This window comes from Camellia sinensis, chromosome 1 (genome assembly GCF_055761805.1).
Source record: "Camellia sinensis isolate YWXY chromosome 1, ASM5576180v1, whole genome shotgun sequence".
Taxonomy (NCBI): domain Eukaryota; kingdom Viridiplantae; phylum Streptophyta; class Magnoliopsida; order Ericales; family Theaceae; genus Camellia; species Camellia sinensis.
The window spans coordinates 183,485,519-183,505,637 of NC_138961.1; the positions used below are offsets into that span (position 1 = coordinate 183,485,519).

The window sequence follows — 20,119 nt, forward strand, 5'->3', positions numbered from 1 at the left end:
AACCTCCTCGTCACAAAGCCAAACCCTCGGCTTCTTCCACTTATCTTGCCATAGTGCTTCACTTTATCAGCCACCTCTGATGGAGTCAGTTTTGCACCCCATTTATAGCAGAGATTCTAAAAGAAGAATGAAATCGTAACAAATAAAAAAAATATGAACAAATTTAAAGCCAACAACCTTATATATTTAATCATGCATAATGAAACAAGCGCACTTAATCTTCTGAAAGTTGAATGTCAAAAAGTTTCACGCTTGAGATATACCAAGACTTCTATTTACAACAAATTTTTCTAATAATTATATTTTTAAATGTCAAACTTATATTTACGACATACATTGATATGTCAAACTCATGCATGCATGTAACGCCCTAGAAATTAACCCTTTAAATATCATTGACATGCATTAATTAAAGAAGACAATTTACTAATTCATTCATCAGAGTATTACTAAATAAAGCATTACATGTAACATCGAATAAAATGCCCTACAGGCTTACATCTTTCCAAGCCAACACTTGGATACAAAAATATGAGTTCTAACTCAATACAAGAAAAGCCCTAGGCTTGAATGTTTACATGTACTAACAACCAAAAATAAACAACTAAAATAAATAGTCTTCAGAATCCAAGTCCTTCAAAGCTAAGTCCTTGGAGGTAGCTTATCACCTGAACCTGAAAATGATGTTCCCATAAAGGGTGAGCCACAGCCCAGCAGAAATATACTAAACCACATATAAGAAATGAATAAAGCAATAGTATTTGACAGATGGTTAACCAAGATAATCAACCACTTCATTTTACAGTCTCATGACACTATTGTCTAAAATACAATTTATTTTCCAATTTTATCAACATGGCTCAGAACCTGGCCAAACTTACAACAGTGAATTACATATACCATATTCACATCCTTCCAATATCAACAAACAAATGAGACTCAAGCTCAATTCACAACACTTCATACTTCCAGATTGATACACATTTTAGTGCTGTATCAATAAAAACACTTCTATATAATAAGCACACATAAAAGTGATGCTAATGGAGTCCATCCCCTATCTCCTCCCAAACAAAATCCGGTTTAGAGGTCCATCCCCTATCTTCCCCTAAACCGTGGAGTACATCCCCTATCTCCTCCCACACAAAACAATATAAATGCAAATGCACATGCAATGCTCAATCAATACACGTATTTTCTGTATCAGTGCAATATTCAAAATTAACGACTTAACCAATGTGATTAGTTTCAGTTATTCCTAATCCACATGCAATGTCTACAACAATCACGACTATCCTCCACCGATAGCCCAAAACAGTTATTTCTAAACAGGAAATAAATGTATCAACTAACATAATTCCAACATTTTCATAGGTGAGTGATTAAACTAACCAACTACACCATTTACTCAATAATTTCCCCCAATACCATGAATTTAGCCATATTTCCCCAAATCCCTTAAATTAATTATACAAATTAATTCAATATTACAACCAGGGTTTTCCCAAAAATTACCAAAGTAAACCCAACATATCAACATACCAAAACTTAGAGCAAAACCTATAAAATGGAGTAGGAAATCCCTACCTCGAAGAGAACAACCCAAATGAAGAAGACAGAGATGATACCCCAAATACCAAAGTGCTCCAAATCACCAACTATTCAGATTAAATGGAAGCCCTCAACTCACTCTATCTTTTTAATGAAGGATCTAGGGTAGAAACACTCCTTAAATGGATCAAATCTAAGAGAGAAGGTGAGTAGAGAGAAAGAGGAGTCGGACCTAGGGTTTGGAATCAAAATAAGATGAAAAAGACTGATCAAATCCCGCTGCTGTGTATATAAACTGGACAGGCTTGCTCGAGCGAAGACTTGGTCGCTCGAGCGACCAGACACAGAGAAACCACGCTCGAGCCAAGGAAACCTTGCTCGAGCCAACAACCCAAAAGCTCGCTCGAGCGAAAGAAAGCTCGATCGAGCGAAGAACTCAAACCCTCAGGTCTGTAACCAGACACACGCTCGAGCGAAGGAACTATAGCTCGAGCGAAGGATGAACTAACTCGCTCGAGCGAAGAAAAGCTCGCTCGAGCCAAGAATGCACAGCTACAGGTCCAAAACAAACACTACCTCTCGCTCGAGCGAACAACTCCTCGCTCGAGCGAAGAACCAAAAACCTGGACAGCAACACTTGGTTTCTAAACCCAACCAACCTGAAACAACCCTGCCCAACACATCCTATAATTCCAAAAGAGAAAATAAGGAATAACAACAACAACCATTATAAAATGACAGAATCTACGGAACAGTCCGGATACAATAATTAAATGGGAAAAGACCGGGGTCGCTATAACCTCCCCCCCTTCAAAGAATTTCGTCCCCGAAATTAGGCACAAACTTGAAAACAGGTTTTTTTTTTTTTTTTTAATACCCAAAGATAGTATATAACAATAATAAACAACTTGACCCAATACTGGTCACTTCATCTTTTATCAAGAGGTATCCCATAATATATATAAAACAACATATATTTCAACCTGCACCACTATTATGCATTATTCCCTTCAATGTTAACAATTTCCATATCATATTCAATTGCATGATACATATAACACATCCAACAATGTAACCAACATATACAATGTTACACCAATCTTCTATAATGAAACAAGTTTCAAGATACAACCAATTACCAAAACATACTCAATGTTTTACAACTTAAGACATATGTAAAGCTCTTAAGTTCAACAATATAGCAGAATCTAGTTATAAGATTACAAACCAACAAACATGTCCGGATATTTTTCGCGGACTTCCAATTCACGTTCCCAAGTGGCTTCCTCCACTCCGTGGTGTTTCCACAAAACTTTGACCAAAGGGATGGTCTTGCCTCGCAAGACTTGATCCCGCCTATCCAATACCCGAACCGGTCTCTCCTCATACGAAATATCCACATCAACCACTAAATCGGTCCAATCCAACACATGTGATGGATCCGGCTCATATTTCCGAAGCATACTCACATGAAACACGTCATGTACTCCAGACAACTGCGGCGGCAAAGCTAAACGATAAGCAGCCTCGCCAATCCTCTCAAGGATCTCAAACGGACCAATGAATCGAGGGGACAACTTCCCGCTCTTCCCAAACCTCATCAAACCCCGTCTAGGTGATATCTTTAGAAAAACATGATCGCCCACCTCAAACACCAAAGGTCTCCTCCTACGGTCGGCATAAGATTTCTGACGACTCTGTGCTGTAACAAGCCTCTTACGGATAAGCTCAACTTTCTCCGTAGTTTCCCTCACCAACTCTGGACCCAACAGAGGCGCATCACCCACCTCGGCCCAACACACAGGAGATCTACACGGTCGGCCATACAAGGCCTCAAATGGTGCCATACCGATACTAGACTGGAAACTGTTGTTGTAGGCAAACTCCACCAACGGCAAGTGCCTCTCCCACGACCCACTAAAGTCTAGAACACAACCCCGAAGCATATCCTCAAGTATCTGAATAGTACGCTCGGACTGTCCGTCAGTCTGAGGATGATAAGCCGTGCTAAAGGTCAACTTAGTGCCTAAGGCACTCTGCAAACTCTGCCACAACCTGGCAGTAAAACGAGGATCTCTATCTGAGACGATCGTCACTGGGACCCCGTGCAATCTCACTATGTCCCGAATATACAAGTCGGCAAGATGATCTACCGAATCTCTCACGCGCATAGAAATAAAGTGCGCCGACTTACACTACAAGAAATTGCACTTTTAGCGACTACTTTTGGCGACGACGTCAATTTTTCATAGCCAAAACTATATTTTTGGCGGCGCAGTGATGAATTTCGTTGGTAAAAGTAGACCTTTACCAACGCAATTTATTACCGTTGCTAAAAAAACATAACATTCACTAGGCGGCAAAATAATTGGTAGGCGCCAAAATTTCAAAAAATTTAGCTACGAGGCTTATGTTTTAGCAACACAATATGCGTCGCTATTAGTGTGCTTACTTTTGGCGACGACAAGTTAGCGTGGGCAAAGAGTAAAACATTTGGCGACAACAACACTAATCGTTGGTAAAAGTTTTGCTAGTGAAATAAGGTGATTTAGTGATTTGTGTTTTTATTATAAATTTTTAAAAGTTTTAAATATTCTAGTTATTGAATTGTAAAATTAAAGTGATTATCAAATTAGATCACAAAATGAACCCATCAAGCCCAAACACACTCTTAAGTTGAGGTGGCTAATTTGAGATAATTTAAACTTTTCCAAAGAATGTGGTTAGATTATCAATTTCAATATGTTTGGTTTTACTTTCAGAAACTTGTTTCAGAATTTTTTTCTTCTAAAAAACTAAAAAAAAATTTGGTAAAAAAATTAAAAAAATACTTATTATTTTTGTACAATTTTATCTTTTAGGAGGCCATAAATAATTTTTTAAATTTTAAAAATGTATTTTTGATTTTTATAATTTTCAAATTGGTTGTAATTTTTACAAATATATATATATATATATATATTTATTTTATTTTATTTCATTTTTTTTTTTTTGCCTCAAAAAATTGAGGCAGTGGAAAGTTTGCCCTCAAAATTCCCCTCCTTTTTTTCAGGATGGGTAAACCCTTGTCTTTCATTCTTGCATAGCCTTCTCACGATTTTTTTTGTTTATTAGCTAACACTACAAGATTTTATTTTATTTTATTTTTCAATCAAATACAAACTCTTTGGGTTCGTTGAAAATTGTATAAGTTGCAAAACAGAAAAAGGGAGGGTTCGAAAAGGGCACTTCGCAGCGGCGAGATTTCAACCTGGAAACTGTGCTTTCTCTTCGGTGGTGAGACTGCTTGAGCGGCGGCGATGATCGACGATTCGAAGGGGAAGGGTTTCATTCTCTTCTCTTCGATCTGAAAAAATATTAGTTCGATTCTTGAGGTATGTTCGAATTCCACCATTCTCTCTCTCTCTCCCTCTCTCTCTCTCTCTCTCTCTCTCACACACACACACACACATTCACTCCATATTTGTTCAATTATTTGGTTTTTTTAACTGCAATTTTGATTATGGGTTTGTAGAATTTTGATCGATGGATTAATGTTGTGGATTGTTGGATCTATTTGAGTGTTGGGTTTGTTTGGGTGTCTACATTGAGACTCTAGTTCATCAATTGTTTGAAGGGTTATCCATCAGAGTCCATATCATACTTCCACTATTGTCGATCATACTTTCAAGAAGGTCAGACCCTCGAGGTTCTACTTGCTAATTCTTCATCTATATTCTTATGGATGGCGTGTCATGTAAACATTCAGATAATGATAAAATCACTTTCATATCCTCATCTAAATCTGCTATAACTGCCCCTGCCCACACAATGCATTCATCTTCATCTTCATCTTCATCTTATTCTTCTTCTTCATTTTTTATTTTTATTTCTTCTGGGTGGGCTTTCCCTCTTATATTTTATAATCCTAAAATGCAAATGAGTAAAAATGAAATGAATGTAATATCGGTCTCTGCTTCGAGCAACCAGAGCATAGAAAAAAAAAAGGTTCAATGAGAGTGATTTTGCGGTTAATTTAGGAAACTATGAAGACGAACAAATTTTGAATTGGATGAATTTGAGCCTTTAAAGGTGATTGGAAAGAAAAACAGTTGCCACATGTGGGTCTTTAAGTGTTCAAGCTGATAAGCAGAACTTGCCTGTCTTGAAAGAATGGAAATTGATCTAGTTAACAAATCAAAAGGGTTGCCGATTCAACAAGCGGTCAAATGATTCTAGATTTCAAATTTCAAAGCATGTCTTTTATTTTTTTTTATTTGCAAACACTTCAAAACCTGTTAACTAATAATATATAAAGCTTGAACACAATTCAATTCACACAATCCTTTTAAGTGGTCAAACAAAGTGTTTCAACTGGCAGTTGAACAATTCTATTTAATTTGCCAAAAAAAAAAAAGAAAAAAGGAAAAATAGCTTTGGGGTTTTCAATGAAGCTTTACTGGTTATGGTCAGGGTTGTCCAACTACTGAGTGGGTTTTGGTTTCAAATATTGCATTAAGTATTGATACCAAAGCCAGTATCAGTTTTGTTCATGATCTTCTGGATGGAAGTGAGCATGCTATGTTTTTTTTTTTGTAATTGTTATTATTGTTTCTGTCATTTTTATTATTATGATGATTTTGTTATTGGTGTTTTTATCATTACTATTAATGCTATCACTGTCATTATTTTTCTTTAAAAGAGAGTAAGTAGTTAGTCAACAATCTCATATTTATGTGATGGAAATACTAAATGTTTGTTAACAGAGTCTACTGTTTTATTAGGCTTTGAGTCAGCAAAGTTCATGTTATAATGCCATATGATAGGATCATTACGTGCAAATGTTGATATGCATGCATACATAATTGTCAAAAACTCAGATTTTATTGTATAGAAGATTAGTTGAGTTATTTATTTATTAATTCTATTAAATTTGACAAGGGATATTTATAATCTCTAAATTTACAAGAGACAATATGTATTTTAAACAAATTTCATAAGGTATATTTGTAGTTTATTCTAAAAATAATACGGAGGTCATCCACTTGAATTTTATTATTGATGTTCTTATCTTCAATTTTCCTTTCTTTACTGTGAGAGAGAGAGAGAGAGAGAGAGAGAGTGGGTGAGTATTGGGATATGGTCTAGCTCAAGCATTCCTGGAAGTTTGCAAGGGCCGAGTTTGGACACAACAGAGGTGAAGTTCTGTTGCACCTCAAAGAAAAGGTGAATAAATTTTCTTTGCCGCCAAACTTTAATATCAGTGACAAAGCCCCCAAAATTGTGTTTGCTTAAAGACTAATTTGAACAGATGTAGCCTTGAACCTAATCAGATCTCAGTTTTTATCCCATTAGGTAGAAAGGGATATGAATGGTGAATTTTCCTTGGATGACCACTCAGTGTTCATCATAATACTCTTCTAGAGTTCCTTAAATCAAAGATTGGCCGCATAAAAACCTAGTTAAATCATAAAGCTGTTCCAAGATATATAACATCCCATTTGTATGTTGATATGCTACTGTTATTCCAATTTTGTGGCAGTTTTTTTTTTTTTTGGTGTGCATGCCTCTGGCTATTTTTGGATGCTGGTTATGAGTTATTTCTTTATTTCTTATTTGGCATTTGTCATTACATAATTTGATGAGGTGAAAATGTTAATCATTTGATGGATTTATTTTTCAATGGACTAAAGCAAGTTATATAGAGTCTTATGTTGATGCCATAGTGTTAGACTCCACTTTCAGCTTTTTTTGGTAAAAGTTTTCGTATCGTTTTCAATAGATTTTGCTAGTTTAGTGAGCGATCCATTGTTTTCACTGTAGAATTGGTTTTATTTTTGGCATTTTAAAGTTTTTCAATTATGTGGATCGGATTTCGTTGAATCTTTTGATTGTTTCGTCTCGAAATTCGACTTTCGGGAGCGGAGTGTTTGAACCTTGTTTTGTTTTTTGCTAGAAATGTCCTGTTTAGATCTTTGCCTCATTTGAATTGTTTTCAACACTCCTTTCGGGTTAGATTTTATTTGAATTTATCAGTATTGTGAAGATTTTTATGTGTTTCAGCTTAATTTCAAATCTCACTTGATGTCATACAGTGTTTGGTTCATGAAATGCTTAGAATTTAATATCAATTTGCATATTTGATTGCCTAAGCCTATTTAGATGTAGTTTCTGCTTATTTAGAATTGTAACAGTGGTTAATGAGTTTTCACTAACTGATCCAATTTAAATTTTGTTTGTTGCTCAGACATTGGACGGAATTTTAGGTGATAATAAAGGAATTAACAGTCTCTTGCATTGAGTGATCGTTTACTGCTTTCCATTTGAAGCACTTTCCTTGTAAATAGAAGTGATAGTAAAGTCTAATTGAAGTGTGTCCCATTTGAGAGGAAACATGGATTTTTTTAGGAATTACTCTAATGAAACGGTTTCGCAGAGTGCCTTGGATGACAGAGGCCAGGGACAGACCATGACTTCACTACAACTGTTCTGTTCTTAAACGTGATTTCTATCCCAGATATATTACTTACTCAAAGGAGGAGGAAGCAGTTCGATGTATTCAATCAGTGCATGGGTTTACCTTGGATGGTAGATCATTTAGGTGGGAAATGGCTACATTCAAGATTTATGTTCTATTCTGTATTCTGTTATGTAGGTGTTGGGATTTCATTTTGCAGGGCATGCTTTGGAACCACAAAGTATTGTCATGCCTGGCTGAGAAATGTGGTATGATTTCTGAATTTGATTGGAAATTAGACTATTGGTTATAGGTGAGGATTGAAATTTTTTTGGTGCAGTCTTGCAGCAATCCTGATTCTGTATTTGCATGAGATTGGCACACAAGAAGATAGTTTCACTAAAGATGAAATAATATCAGCATACACAAGGTATTTTCATATTTTGATTACCCTCTGCTTTTCCTCTCATTTAATTAAAATATGGCCCTAAGTCCATACTATAAGATTTTGAATGAACGTTGTGCATAACACTTGAGTTTGTAGTGGTAGACTTGGGATTATTTTTCTGCGAGCTAACTAAGAACGTCCCTGATGTGGATTTTATCTTTTTAAGCAACGTAATTGGTCACTGATACAACTATAATTAGCATCATTGTTGGTTGCGGTGAGGCAAATCAGAAAAACAAGATGTCCTTGGAAAATTTGTCTTAAAATGAAAAGGAATATAAACCTGAGACTAGGCCCATCAATGGATTGTATTCTAAGCTGAATCTAATCCAATAATTTGTGGTTGAAATGTAATTATTCAATTACTATCAGAATCTAATAGGTCTGATTGTTAACAGATCAGACATGGATTTAGTTGATCTGATCTGTTAATGATTCTGTTCAATTATAAAGATGAATATGCTAGTTATAAAATGTTTCAGCTGTCAAATCCTAATTTATTGGATGATGGCTTCTCCGTATACTGCAGAACAACAACACTTATTTGACTATAGGATTTTTTTTAACAACACTTGTTTAGAAACTTATATATGATATAGTTTTTGGGTAGTTTATAACTTTTTGGACAATTATAACTTAAGGATAGTTCTTTTTGGATGGTTTTGAATTAAGGCTAGTTTTTAGATGATTGGAATGTATAGACAATTCTGAATCTAGGTTGAGAGAGGAAGACAATAACTGGACCATGATTTTGTGTTCACTGGCTGCCCAACTACATAATGACAGCAACCTGTATTCAGTCAGTATTAGAGAGTAGTATAGTATAGTGTAACTTACCCAAAAACTTTTCTCCATAGTCACAGATCCATACCCACCATAGCTACCCATCTGCCCTACAGCAAGCATTCTAGGTGATGAAGATGAAGATGGCGATGGAACTGCTGCAAAAACACACACCACCAAGCTAATATTAAAAAAAAAATTAAAAATTAAATGGTATGAAAGTACATATATTTTTTTTCCCGGGTGTCAAAATTAGTTGGTTAGTTAATTAGTTATTAGTAAGTTAAATTACTACTAATAACATTCGATGCTTCAGCATAAATTCAAACTTAGAAATTAAGGAGTATAACCACTTGAATGTTTGAAAAAAAAAAAAATAACTAAAACCCAAGGATCTCAACTGCTTGACCTAGACTTAAGTTCTTCAAAAAACTATTAATTGATCCACATTAAAAATAGAAAAACCAGCTTAGTCTTTAGCATAATTTGAACGAAGTAACAAATGTAAAGCAATAAATATATACATATCATAAGTACATCTACAAAAGCATTGTGGAGAAATGAACAATGAAGAGAGAGAGAGAGAGAGAGAGAGAGAGAGGTTGCTGACTGTTGATGCTTTACCAGGGCTGATGTTAGGGTACTTGTTATAAACAGGATCTTCAGATCTCCAACCTCCTCCTCCTCCATTTCCACCAACACCACTTCTCTGCATGGGGATATCAGTGGTGAACCTCTTCTTCTTCCTCTCTCAAGCTTTATGGTTCTGAAACCAATAAAACACATTCTTCCCTTCAATCTTTCCATACTGTCTCAACCTTGCAGATATCCTCTGAATCTGCTCAAAGACATTAGCAGTAGCAGTAGAGGATTCAATTTGCCCGACACACCTCACAAATCCCATGTGGATGATTCTCTTCAAGTGGTCCTCTTTGCTATTTGGAGAAATGCAGTGGATGCTAACAAATAATGGGCAAATCACTGGCAATGATTTGAAAGCAGTATAATTAACCATTTCATGGGACTTTGTTTGATTCTTGTTTGAGGTCCTCCCAATTATACCCATGAATGATCAACACTTTTCTGCTACATTAACTTTGAATATGATTTTTTAAATTTTTTATTTTTGCTTTATTTCTGGGGTGATTAGTCAAGGCTAAATACCAATCAAGGTTCACTTGAAATAACTATTTCCCTTTAGTAGTAAATTCTCAATCTCTTCTTATTCTTCTATTTTTTGATCGATCGCTTATATTAGCTTTTTACCTGCTGGTTCAGTCATAAACAGATCTTTACAACAAAGCATGAACCTAATAATTCCAAAGGGATCTTGCTTGATTTTGTTTGTATTGGCACTGATTTGAGACAAAGCTTCTCCCAAACCGGGGGGGGGGGGGGAATTAGAAAAAACTCTTATTTCTTCCTAAATTACGCATGCTATTATAAATAATATTCAAGGGGGCTGATTATTTTTATTTTCTATTTTTTCAAGCTGAGGCCTTGTCCAGTCTCCATATTGGTTTGAACATGCTCATTAATCAATAACCTAAAACAGTCTGATTGTTTAAGAAACTTTTTTGATTGAATGATACCCATAGAGAAAATAATTCAGAGTGGCAAGCACCTCCTCACATAATTCACCATTAGACAGCAAATTGTATGTACTCTGTGTTGCTAATAGAATTCAATTGAGAAAATGGACATGAAAATACCAATGCAATGATGCTTTTGCCTTTAAATGTGAGAGAATTCCATAACTGTCTAATTATAACATTCTTTCCTTCAGAGATTCTCTTGTTATTTGCTCAAAGACATTAGCAGTAGAGGATTCAATTATGTAGGCTTACGTGACCGATGCATTTCCTCATGAAGTGTTTTTTGTTTGAATCTTCACAATCTTTGCAGCCCAATCTGCTGGTTGTTGACCTAAATCTTCCAGTAGCATCCAGTTTAGTTGGCGAACACAAACTAGAATTTGCGTTGGGATTGCACGGGGACTTGCCATTCTTCATGAGGAAGTGCGACCACATATTGTTCATCGAGATATCAAAGCTACCAATATTCTCCTTGACAAAGACTTGACACCCAAAATTTCAGATTTTGGTCTACCAAAACTTATCCCAGCCAACATGACTCATGTCAGTACCTGTGTGGCAGGAACAATGTAAGTTCTAACAATAATGCATTCATTTTTTTAATCCATCTAATCATAAGAGTTCATCTTCATTACGTTCTTAGAGAAATTACCAAAAACATACATTGCATTTGTACTCGAGATAGTGACTTGCACAAGATGAGTTATTGGTTTGATATCAAATAATCCCCAGTCATGCACATGTTGTCTACAAAGAAATGGCAACTTAATCAGTCGTCTTTAAATCATGCTACTTTTTGGTTGTTGAATTGTCTAGATAGTAGATAGTTATTTTCTGTTGATTTTGTTGATGAAGGAGATTCATTGTGGAATCTTTTGGGTAGAATTATGGATGGCAATTAAATCCGAACCCAATGGAAACCCACCCTGCCCCGCTATTATTAGCGGATTTCCCCAAATTCCCCCCCAATGATTAACTGTTTTTCTTCTCTCATTTTTCAGAGCACTGTTGGCTGATGGTTGTTGCTTGTTGGTCCGCTGCTGCTGCTGCTGCCGCTGTGCTGCTGCAGAATTTTGCTCTGCTGCTGCTGCTGCTGCTGCTGCAATGTTATTGTAAAGCGGGCTGCTACTAGATGATGGTCTGCTGCAAATTTGGGTTGTTAGTTTCATGTTTTCATTTTGTTATTTGTTGTTTTTACTATGGGTTCATAATTTGGATGAATTTGAGTATTTTAGTGAGTTTACCTGTTCAGATTTTATACACCGCTTCCAAAAGCATATTTTTCAACAGTGTTTTTTGGCCTACACATCAACTTTAGGTGATTTAATATCAATATTATTAGTTTGTAATAATAGTGCCTGAGGGATGCCTCTTGTAAATATGTACATCTTATAAAAAAATATAAATGATTTTCAATTTTTTTTGCCACTACAAATTTGTCGTTGTCAAAAAGTAAAGCTTTCTTGACAAACAACTTGTCGGTAAATGTGTAGCCAAAAGTTTATTTTTGCCCACTCATATTGTGTGTATTTTTTGCCAATGTCAATTTGTCGTTGCCAAAAGTAAAGCTTTATCGACAACCAAATCGTTGGCAAATGGCAACATTTACCAACGTAAATGTGTCGTTAAAAGTTTACTTTTGCCCACTCATTGTGTTGGTAGAAGTGTATTTTTTGCCAATGCCAATTTGTCGTTGCCAAAAATAAAGCTTTAGCGACAAACAAATCATCGGTAAATGGCAACATTTACCGACGTAAATGTGTCGCCAAAAGTTTATTTTTGCCGACGCATATTTTGTTGCTAAAAGTATATTTTTTGCCCATACAAATTTGCGTCGCGAAAAGTGCCACACAATCATCATATTTGAATGACTTTTACCGACGCAAGGTAAATTGCCAACGATGGATGAAGGCTTTTATCGACGACTATGTTCGTCGCTAAAGGCATTACTTTTACCAACGCAATGATAATTTCGTCGGCAAAAACTTTTGCCAACTCACTTTTGCCTACGGGTTGCCAACGTAGCTTTGTGTGTCGGTAAAACTCGTTGCCAACGAATTTTCCCTTTTAGCAACATATTTTGTTGCGTTGCGAAAAATGCAATTTCTTGTAGTGTTAGTCAACCGGTCTACAACCACCCAAATAGCATCACTACCCCGCTGAGTCCTCGGAAGACCTACAACAAAGTCCATAGTGACATGCTCCCACTTCCACTCGGCAATAGGCAAGGGTTGCAACAAACCCGCTGGCCTCTGATGTTCGGCCTTCACTTGCTGACAAGTAAGACACTTAGATACGAAAGCTGCCACATCTCTCTTCATACCCCGCCACCAGAACTGACGACCCAAATCCCGATACATCTTAGTGCCTCCCGGATGCACCGCAAGGCGTGAATGATGAAACTCTCGGAGTACCTCCTCTCGGCAAGACTCCGGCACAAACGGACGGTCTCGGTATCTCACACTCAGGTCGGAATACACCGTCAAACCTTTCTCAACCTTTCCACTGGAAATCTTCTCACGGAGAGATTCTACCTCAAGGTCACCTCTCTGAGCCTCTAACACTCGAGTCACAAGTGTAGGCTGTGCAACAACAGAAAACAGGGCCGCAGCCTCAACGGATTCGCCCATAAGTAAATCAAACTCCCCAAGTGCACCCAACATCTCCCACTCTCGGATGGCTATGCTAGCTATGTCACCAACAGATTTCCTGCTAAGGGCATCGGCCACCACATTGGCCTTTCCCGGATGATAATGCAACTCAAAGTCATAATCCTCTATGAACTCCATCCACCTTCTCTGCCTCAAGTTTAAATCTTTCTGTGTAAATAAATACTTCAAACTCTTATGATCCGAGAACACCTCGAATTTCTCACCATAAAGATAATGCCTCCAAATCTTCAAGGCAAATATCACAGCTGCTAACTCTAGATCATGTGTAGGGTAATTCTGCTCGTGAATTTTCAACTGACGAGAGCCATAGGCAACTACTTTCCCTTCTTGCATTAACACACAACCCAGACCCTCTCGTGAGGCGTCACAATAGACTGCATAACCCAACCCTCTCTCTGGAATAATCAATACTAGAGCGGTAGTCAGTCTAACTTTCAACTCCTGAAACGACTTTTCACAAGTCTCACTCCATACAAATTTGACTCCCTTCCGAGTCAGTTTAGTCAACGGTGATGCTAACCTGGAGAAATCTTTCACAAACCGACGGTAATACCCAGCTAACCCCAGAAAACTGCGGATCTCAAATACACTCTTAGGCTGTGCCCAATCCTGCACTGCCTCTACCTTGGATGTATCAACAGACACTCCTTCACCGGATACCACATGGCCTAAGAATTTGACTTCTTTCAGCCAGAACTCACACTTCCCAAACTTGGCATACAGCCTATGGGCTCTAAGTAACTCAAGCACCACCCTCAAGTGTGCCTCGTGCTCCTTCTCAGAAGGCGAATAGATAAGGATGTCGTCCACAAAAACGACTACAAACCGATCCAAGAATTCCCGGAAGATCCGGTTCATCAAATCCATAAAAACTGCCGGTGCATTGGTGAGCCCGAATGGCATCACCAAAAACTCATAATGGCCATACCGCGTACGGAATGCCGTCTTCGGAATATCCTCTTCCCGGACCCTCAACTGGTGGTAACCCGATCTCAAGTCTATCTTAGAGAAACAACGGGAACCCTTCAACTGGTCAAACAAATCATCGATACGAGGCATAGGGTACTTATTCTTAACCGTAGCCCGATTCAATTTCCGATAATCTATACAAAGTCTCAAAGCACCACCTTTCTTTTTAACAAAGAGGGCTGGTGCTCCCCACGGTGAAACACTAGGACGTACAAAGCCCTTATCTAGCAACTCCTGGAGTTGGATCTTCAACTCAACTAACTCGGCTGGGGCAAAACGATAAGGTGCCATGGAAATCGGCGCCGTGCCGGGCACTAGGTCAATAGAGAACTCAATCTCCCGATGCGGTGGCAAACCAACAAGATCCTCGGGAAAGACGTCTGAGTACTCACAAACCACCCTTGGCAACACAATCTGAGTCTCATTATCCTCACTAATCAAAAGGTTAGCTAGTAGCCCACTAAGCTCACTCCTTCCTCGCCGAACATACCCCGGTGGTAACACATCACCAACCCGGTCCCCCAAAAAATGAAAATACTCCCCGCTCACGGTACAACAAGTGACCCTCTGGCGGTAGCAATCAATAACTGCCCGGTATGACGATAACCAGTCCATACCCAAAATAACATCGAAACCCCTCATAGGCATAACTACAAAGGAAAATGGGATTCTATGATAATCAACCTCTATATCACAACCCCTAACGCCTTGTTTCAAAATCAATTCACCCCCAAGAGGTGACACTACACAAATAGGAGATGCTAGCTGTGCTAACTCCAACTCCAAAACAGATGCAAATGCAGCAGACACAAAGGAATGAGATGCACCCGTATCAATCAAAACATTAGCAACCGAGTTGCAAAACAAGAAGGTACCTCTCACAACTGATGGTGCTGGCACAAGATCCGCGGTAACAGCATACACGCGCCCAGACGACCTCTGATCAACCTGCTCAACCCTAGGAGCATAAGATTGCTGTACCGACTGAGACGATGAAGCCCCCTGATTGGCCTTTGAGGCCTGACCCGACTGAGCTGGCTGCTGACCCTGAATCGGCCTCAAACCAGATGCACTAGGTGTGCCACCCAACTGTGGGCAATACCTCTTCATATGCCCTGGCTGACCACACTGATAACACGAGAGTGGCTGACCTCTACCCTGACTCTGGCTCTGAGATCGAGCCGAAGAAGATGCTGCTCTCTGAACTCCTCCCCTCTGAGGACAAACTGGAGACTTGTGGCCCAGCTGGCCACACTTGAAACAGGTAATGTCTCCCTGGCTGCCTTTCCCCGAACTAACACTCGGTACAGGAAAAGTCGATCGAGAAAAGCTACCCTGAGACTGCTGGGAATTAAAACCCTTCTGTCTCCTACCATCATTCTGACCATCCTGACTCCTCTTGGAGCCCTTCTGCCCTTCCTCCTCCTCCTGCATCATGATCTCCATATGGGCTGCAGCATCAACCATACGCCCATAATCTCGAATCATAGTTCCCCCAACTCTCAACTTGAGGCCACGCCTCAACTTCTTCTCAAACTCAATACAACGGCGTTCCTCAGACGCCACCAACTCAGGTGCAAACCTGGACAAACTAGTAAATGCAGCCTCAAATTCGGCCACTGAAGAACTCGCCTGCTTAAGCTGACAAAACTGGTCTCGCAGCTTCTCCCTGACTGCCGGAGATAAAAACTTCTCCTGGAATGCATTCACAAAAGCCTCCCACGTACCTCCTATACGCCCCTTAGTAAACTTCCACCACTGACCTGCATCCCCCTTCAACTGGAAAGATGCCAAGGTCACTTTCAACCCCTCGTCTTCGATGCCAAGCATCTCAAACGTCTTCGTTGTCTGTTCAAGCCATTCATCTGCCTTAAGTGGCTCTTTAGGATCACCCACAAATTCATCCGGATTAGACCGGAAGAACTCCCTCTTCAGAAAGGAAGGTCCTGCATCTGCAACAACAACCTGAGCTTGATTCTCAGCTCTGAGAATACCTACTGACTCCCTGAATGCCCCTGCTATCTCTCGGGCTAGAGCGCCCATAGCCTGTTGGCCTACTGGCTCGGCCACATTGGCCTGGCCAATTCCCTCTTGAACAGCCGGAATTTCTTCTGGCACAGGCACCTCCTGCCTGCCCGGCCTACCACGCCTACCGCGTCCTCGTCCTCGTCCTGACATCCTAATAAAGGAAACAAAGACATTAGCACATTAATAAATGTGCCGAAGCTAAACACTCGCATCCTAATGCAATGGACAACAATAATTCATTCCACGTAAGCACATAATCACATAAGCACCTACGAATTTCATTCCCGGATAATGATAGTCCCAATGCGTTACTATAGTTCCGGTTGGAAGCAGCAGTGATCAAGTGCCTTTCCAACAAGACTACTAGAAACTCAAGGGTCCAATCAACATCCTAGAACTACATTCCATACCCACATAATCACATAAACATGTTATCACATAAGCATATAACATTACACTAAGTCTCTATCAAACGAGACGAACCCAATGTGATACTAATCACTTCCCACGCACCCAAAGTATTCAAACCCGGCACGCTCTGATACCAAGTTGTAACGCCCTAGAAATTAACCCTTTAAATATCATTGACATGCATTAATTAAAGAAGACAATTTACTAATTCATTCATCAGAGTATTACTAAATAAAGCATTACATGTAACATCGAATAAAATGCCCTACAGGCTTACATCTTTCCAAGCCAACACTTGGATACAAAAATATGAGTTCTAACTCAATACAAGAAAAGCCCTAGGCTTGAATGTTTACATGTACTAACAACCAAAAATAAACAACTAAAATAAATAGTCTTCAGAATCCAAGTCCTTCAAAGCTAAGTCCTTGGAGGTAGCTTATCACCTGAACCTGAAAATGATGTTCCCATAAAGGGTGAGCCACAGCCCAGCAGAAATATACTAAACCACATATAAGAAATGAATAAAGCAATAGTATTTGACAGATGGTTAACCAAGATAATCAACCACTTCATTTTACAGTCTCATGACACTATTGTCTAAAATACAATTTATTTTCCAATTTTATCAACATGGCTCAGAACCTGGCCAAACTTACAACAGTGAATTACATATACCATATTCACATCCTTCCAATATCAACAAACAAATGAGACTCAAGCTCAATTCACAACACTTCATACTTCCAGATTGATACACATTTTAGTGCTGTATCAATAAAAACACTTCTATATAATAAGCACACATAAAAGTGATGCTAATGGAGTCCATCCCCTATCTCCTCCCAAACAAAATCCGGTTTAGAGGTCCATCCCCTATCTTCCCCTAAACCGTGGAGTACATCCCCTATCTCCTCCCACACAAAACAATATAAATGCAAATGCACATGCAATGCTCAATCAATACACGTATTTTCTGTATCAGTGCAATATTCAAAATTAACGACTTAACCAATGTGATTAGTTTCAGTTATTCCTAATCCACATGCAATGTCTACAACAATCACGACTATCCTCCACCGATAGCCCAAAACAGTTATTTCTAAACAGGAAATAAATGTATCAACTAACATAATTCCAACATTTTCATAGGTGAGTGATTAAACTAACCAACTACACCATTTACTCAATAATTTCCCCCAATACCATGAATTTAGCCATATTTCCCCAAATCCCTTAAATTAATTATACAAATTAATTCAATATTACAACCAGGGTTTTCCTAAAAATTACCAAAGTAAACCCAACATATCAACATACCAAAACTTAGAGCAAAACCTATAAAATGGAGTAGGAAATCCCTACCTCGAAGAGAACAACCCAAATGAAGAAGACAGAGATGATACCCCAAATACCAAAGTGCTCCAAATCACCAACTATTCAGATTAAATGGAAGCCCTCAACTCACTCTATCTTTTTAATGAAGGATCTAGGGTAGAAACACTCCTTAAATGGATCAAATCTAAGAGAGAAGGTGAGTAGAGAGAAAGAGGAGTCGGACCTAGGGTTTGGAATCAAAATAAGATGAAAAAGACTGATCAAATCCCGCTGCTGTGTATATAAACTGGACAGGCTCGCTCGAGCGAAGACTTGGTCGCTCGAGCGACCAGACACAGAGAAACCACGCTCGAGCCAAGGAAACCTTGCTCGAGCCAACAACCCAAAAGCTCGCTCGAGCGAAAGAAAGCTCGATCGAGCGAAGAACTCAAACCCTCAGGTCTGTAACCAGACACACGCTCGAGCGAAGGAACTATAGCTCGAGCGAAGGATGAACTAACTCGCTCGAGCGAAGAAAAGCTCGCTCGAGCCAAGAATGCACAGCTACAGGTCCAAAACAAACACTACCTCTCGCTCGAGCGAACAACTCCTCGCTCGAGCGAAGAACCAAAAACCTGGACAGCAACACTTGGTTTCTAAACCCAACCAACCTGAAACAACCCTGCCCAACACATCCTATAATTCCAAAAGAGAAAATAAGGAATAACAACAACAACCATTATAAAATGACAGAATCTACGGAACAGTCCGGATACAATAATTAAATGGGAAAAGACCGGGGTCGCTATAACCTCCCCCCCTTCAAAGAATTTCGTCCCCGAAATTAGGCACAAACTTGAAAACAGGTTTTTTTTTTTTTTTTTTAATACCCAAAGATAGTATATAACAATAATAAACAACTTGACCCAATACTGGTCACTTCATCTTTTATCAAGAGGTATCCCATAATATATATAAAACAACATATATTTCAACCTGCACCACTATTATGCATTATTCCCTTCAATGTTAACAATTTCCATATCATATTCAATTGCATGATACATATAACACATCCAACAATGTAACCAACATATACAATGTTACACCAATCTTCTATAATGAAACAAGTTTCAAGATACAACCAATTACCAAAACATACTCAATGTTTTACAACTTAAGACATATGTAAAGCTCTTAAGTTCAACAATATAGCAGAATCTAGTTATAAGATTACAAACCAACAAACATGTCCGGATATTTTTCGCGGACTTCCAATTCACGTTCCCAAGTGGCTTCCTCCACTCCGTGGTGTTTCCACAAAACTTTGACCAAAGGGATGGTCTTGCCTCGCAAGACTTGATCCCGCCTATCCAATACCCGAACCGGTCTCTCCTCATACGAAATATCCACATCAACCACTAAATCGGTCCAATCCAACACATGTGATGGATCCGGCTCATATTTCCGAAGCATACTCACATGAAACACGTCATGTACTCCAGACAACTGCGGCGGCAAAGCTAAACGATAAGCAGCCTCGCCAATCCTCTCAAGGATCTCAAACGGACCAATGAATCGAGGGGACAACTTCCCGCTCTTCCCAAACCTCATCAAACCCCGTCTAGGTGATATCTTTAGAAAAACATGATCGCCCACCTCAAACACCAAAGGTCTCCTCCTACGGTCGGCATAAGATTTCTGACGACTCTGTGCTGTAACAAGCCTCTTACGGATAAGCTCAACTTTCTCCGTAGTTTCCCTCACCAACTCTGGACCCAACAGAGGCGCATCACCCACCTCGGCCCAACACACAGGAGATCTACACGGTCGGCCATACAAGGCCTCAAATGGTGCCATACCGATACTAGACTGGAAACTGTTGTTGTAGGCAAACTCCACCAACGGC

At 38.9% G+C, this 20,119-nt stretch overlaps 2 long non-coding RNA genes across 2 annotated transcripts in view; both read left to right on the plus strand.

Annotated features, from left to right (window-relative positions):
* Positions 1-20,119, plus strand: part of LOC145800452 (uncharacterized) — a 152,291-nt gene that overhangs the window by 96,231 nt on the left and 35,941 nt on the right. The gene's annotated exons all lie outside the window — the stretch shown is intronic.
* LOC145800301 (uncharacterized) lies at positions 4,746-12,232 on the plus strand. Its single transcript, XR_014341444.1, has 6 exons — positions 4,746-4,925; positions 7,967-8,131; positions 8,208-8,256; positions 8,328-8,417; positions 11,124-11,382; positions 11,815-12,232. It is a non-coding gene; the product is annotated as an uncharacterized LOC145800301 (long non-coding RNA).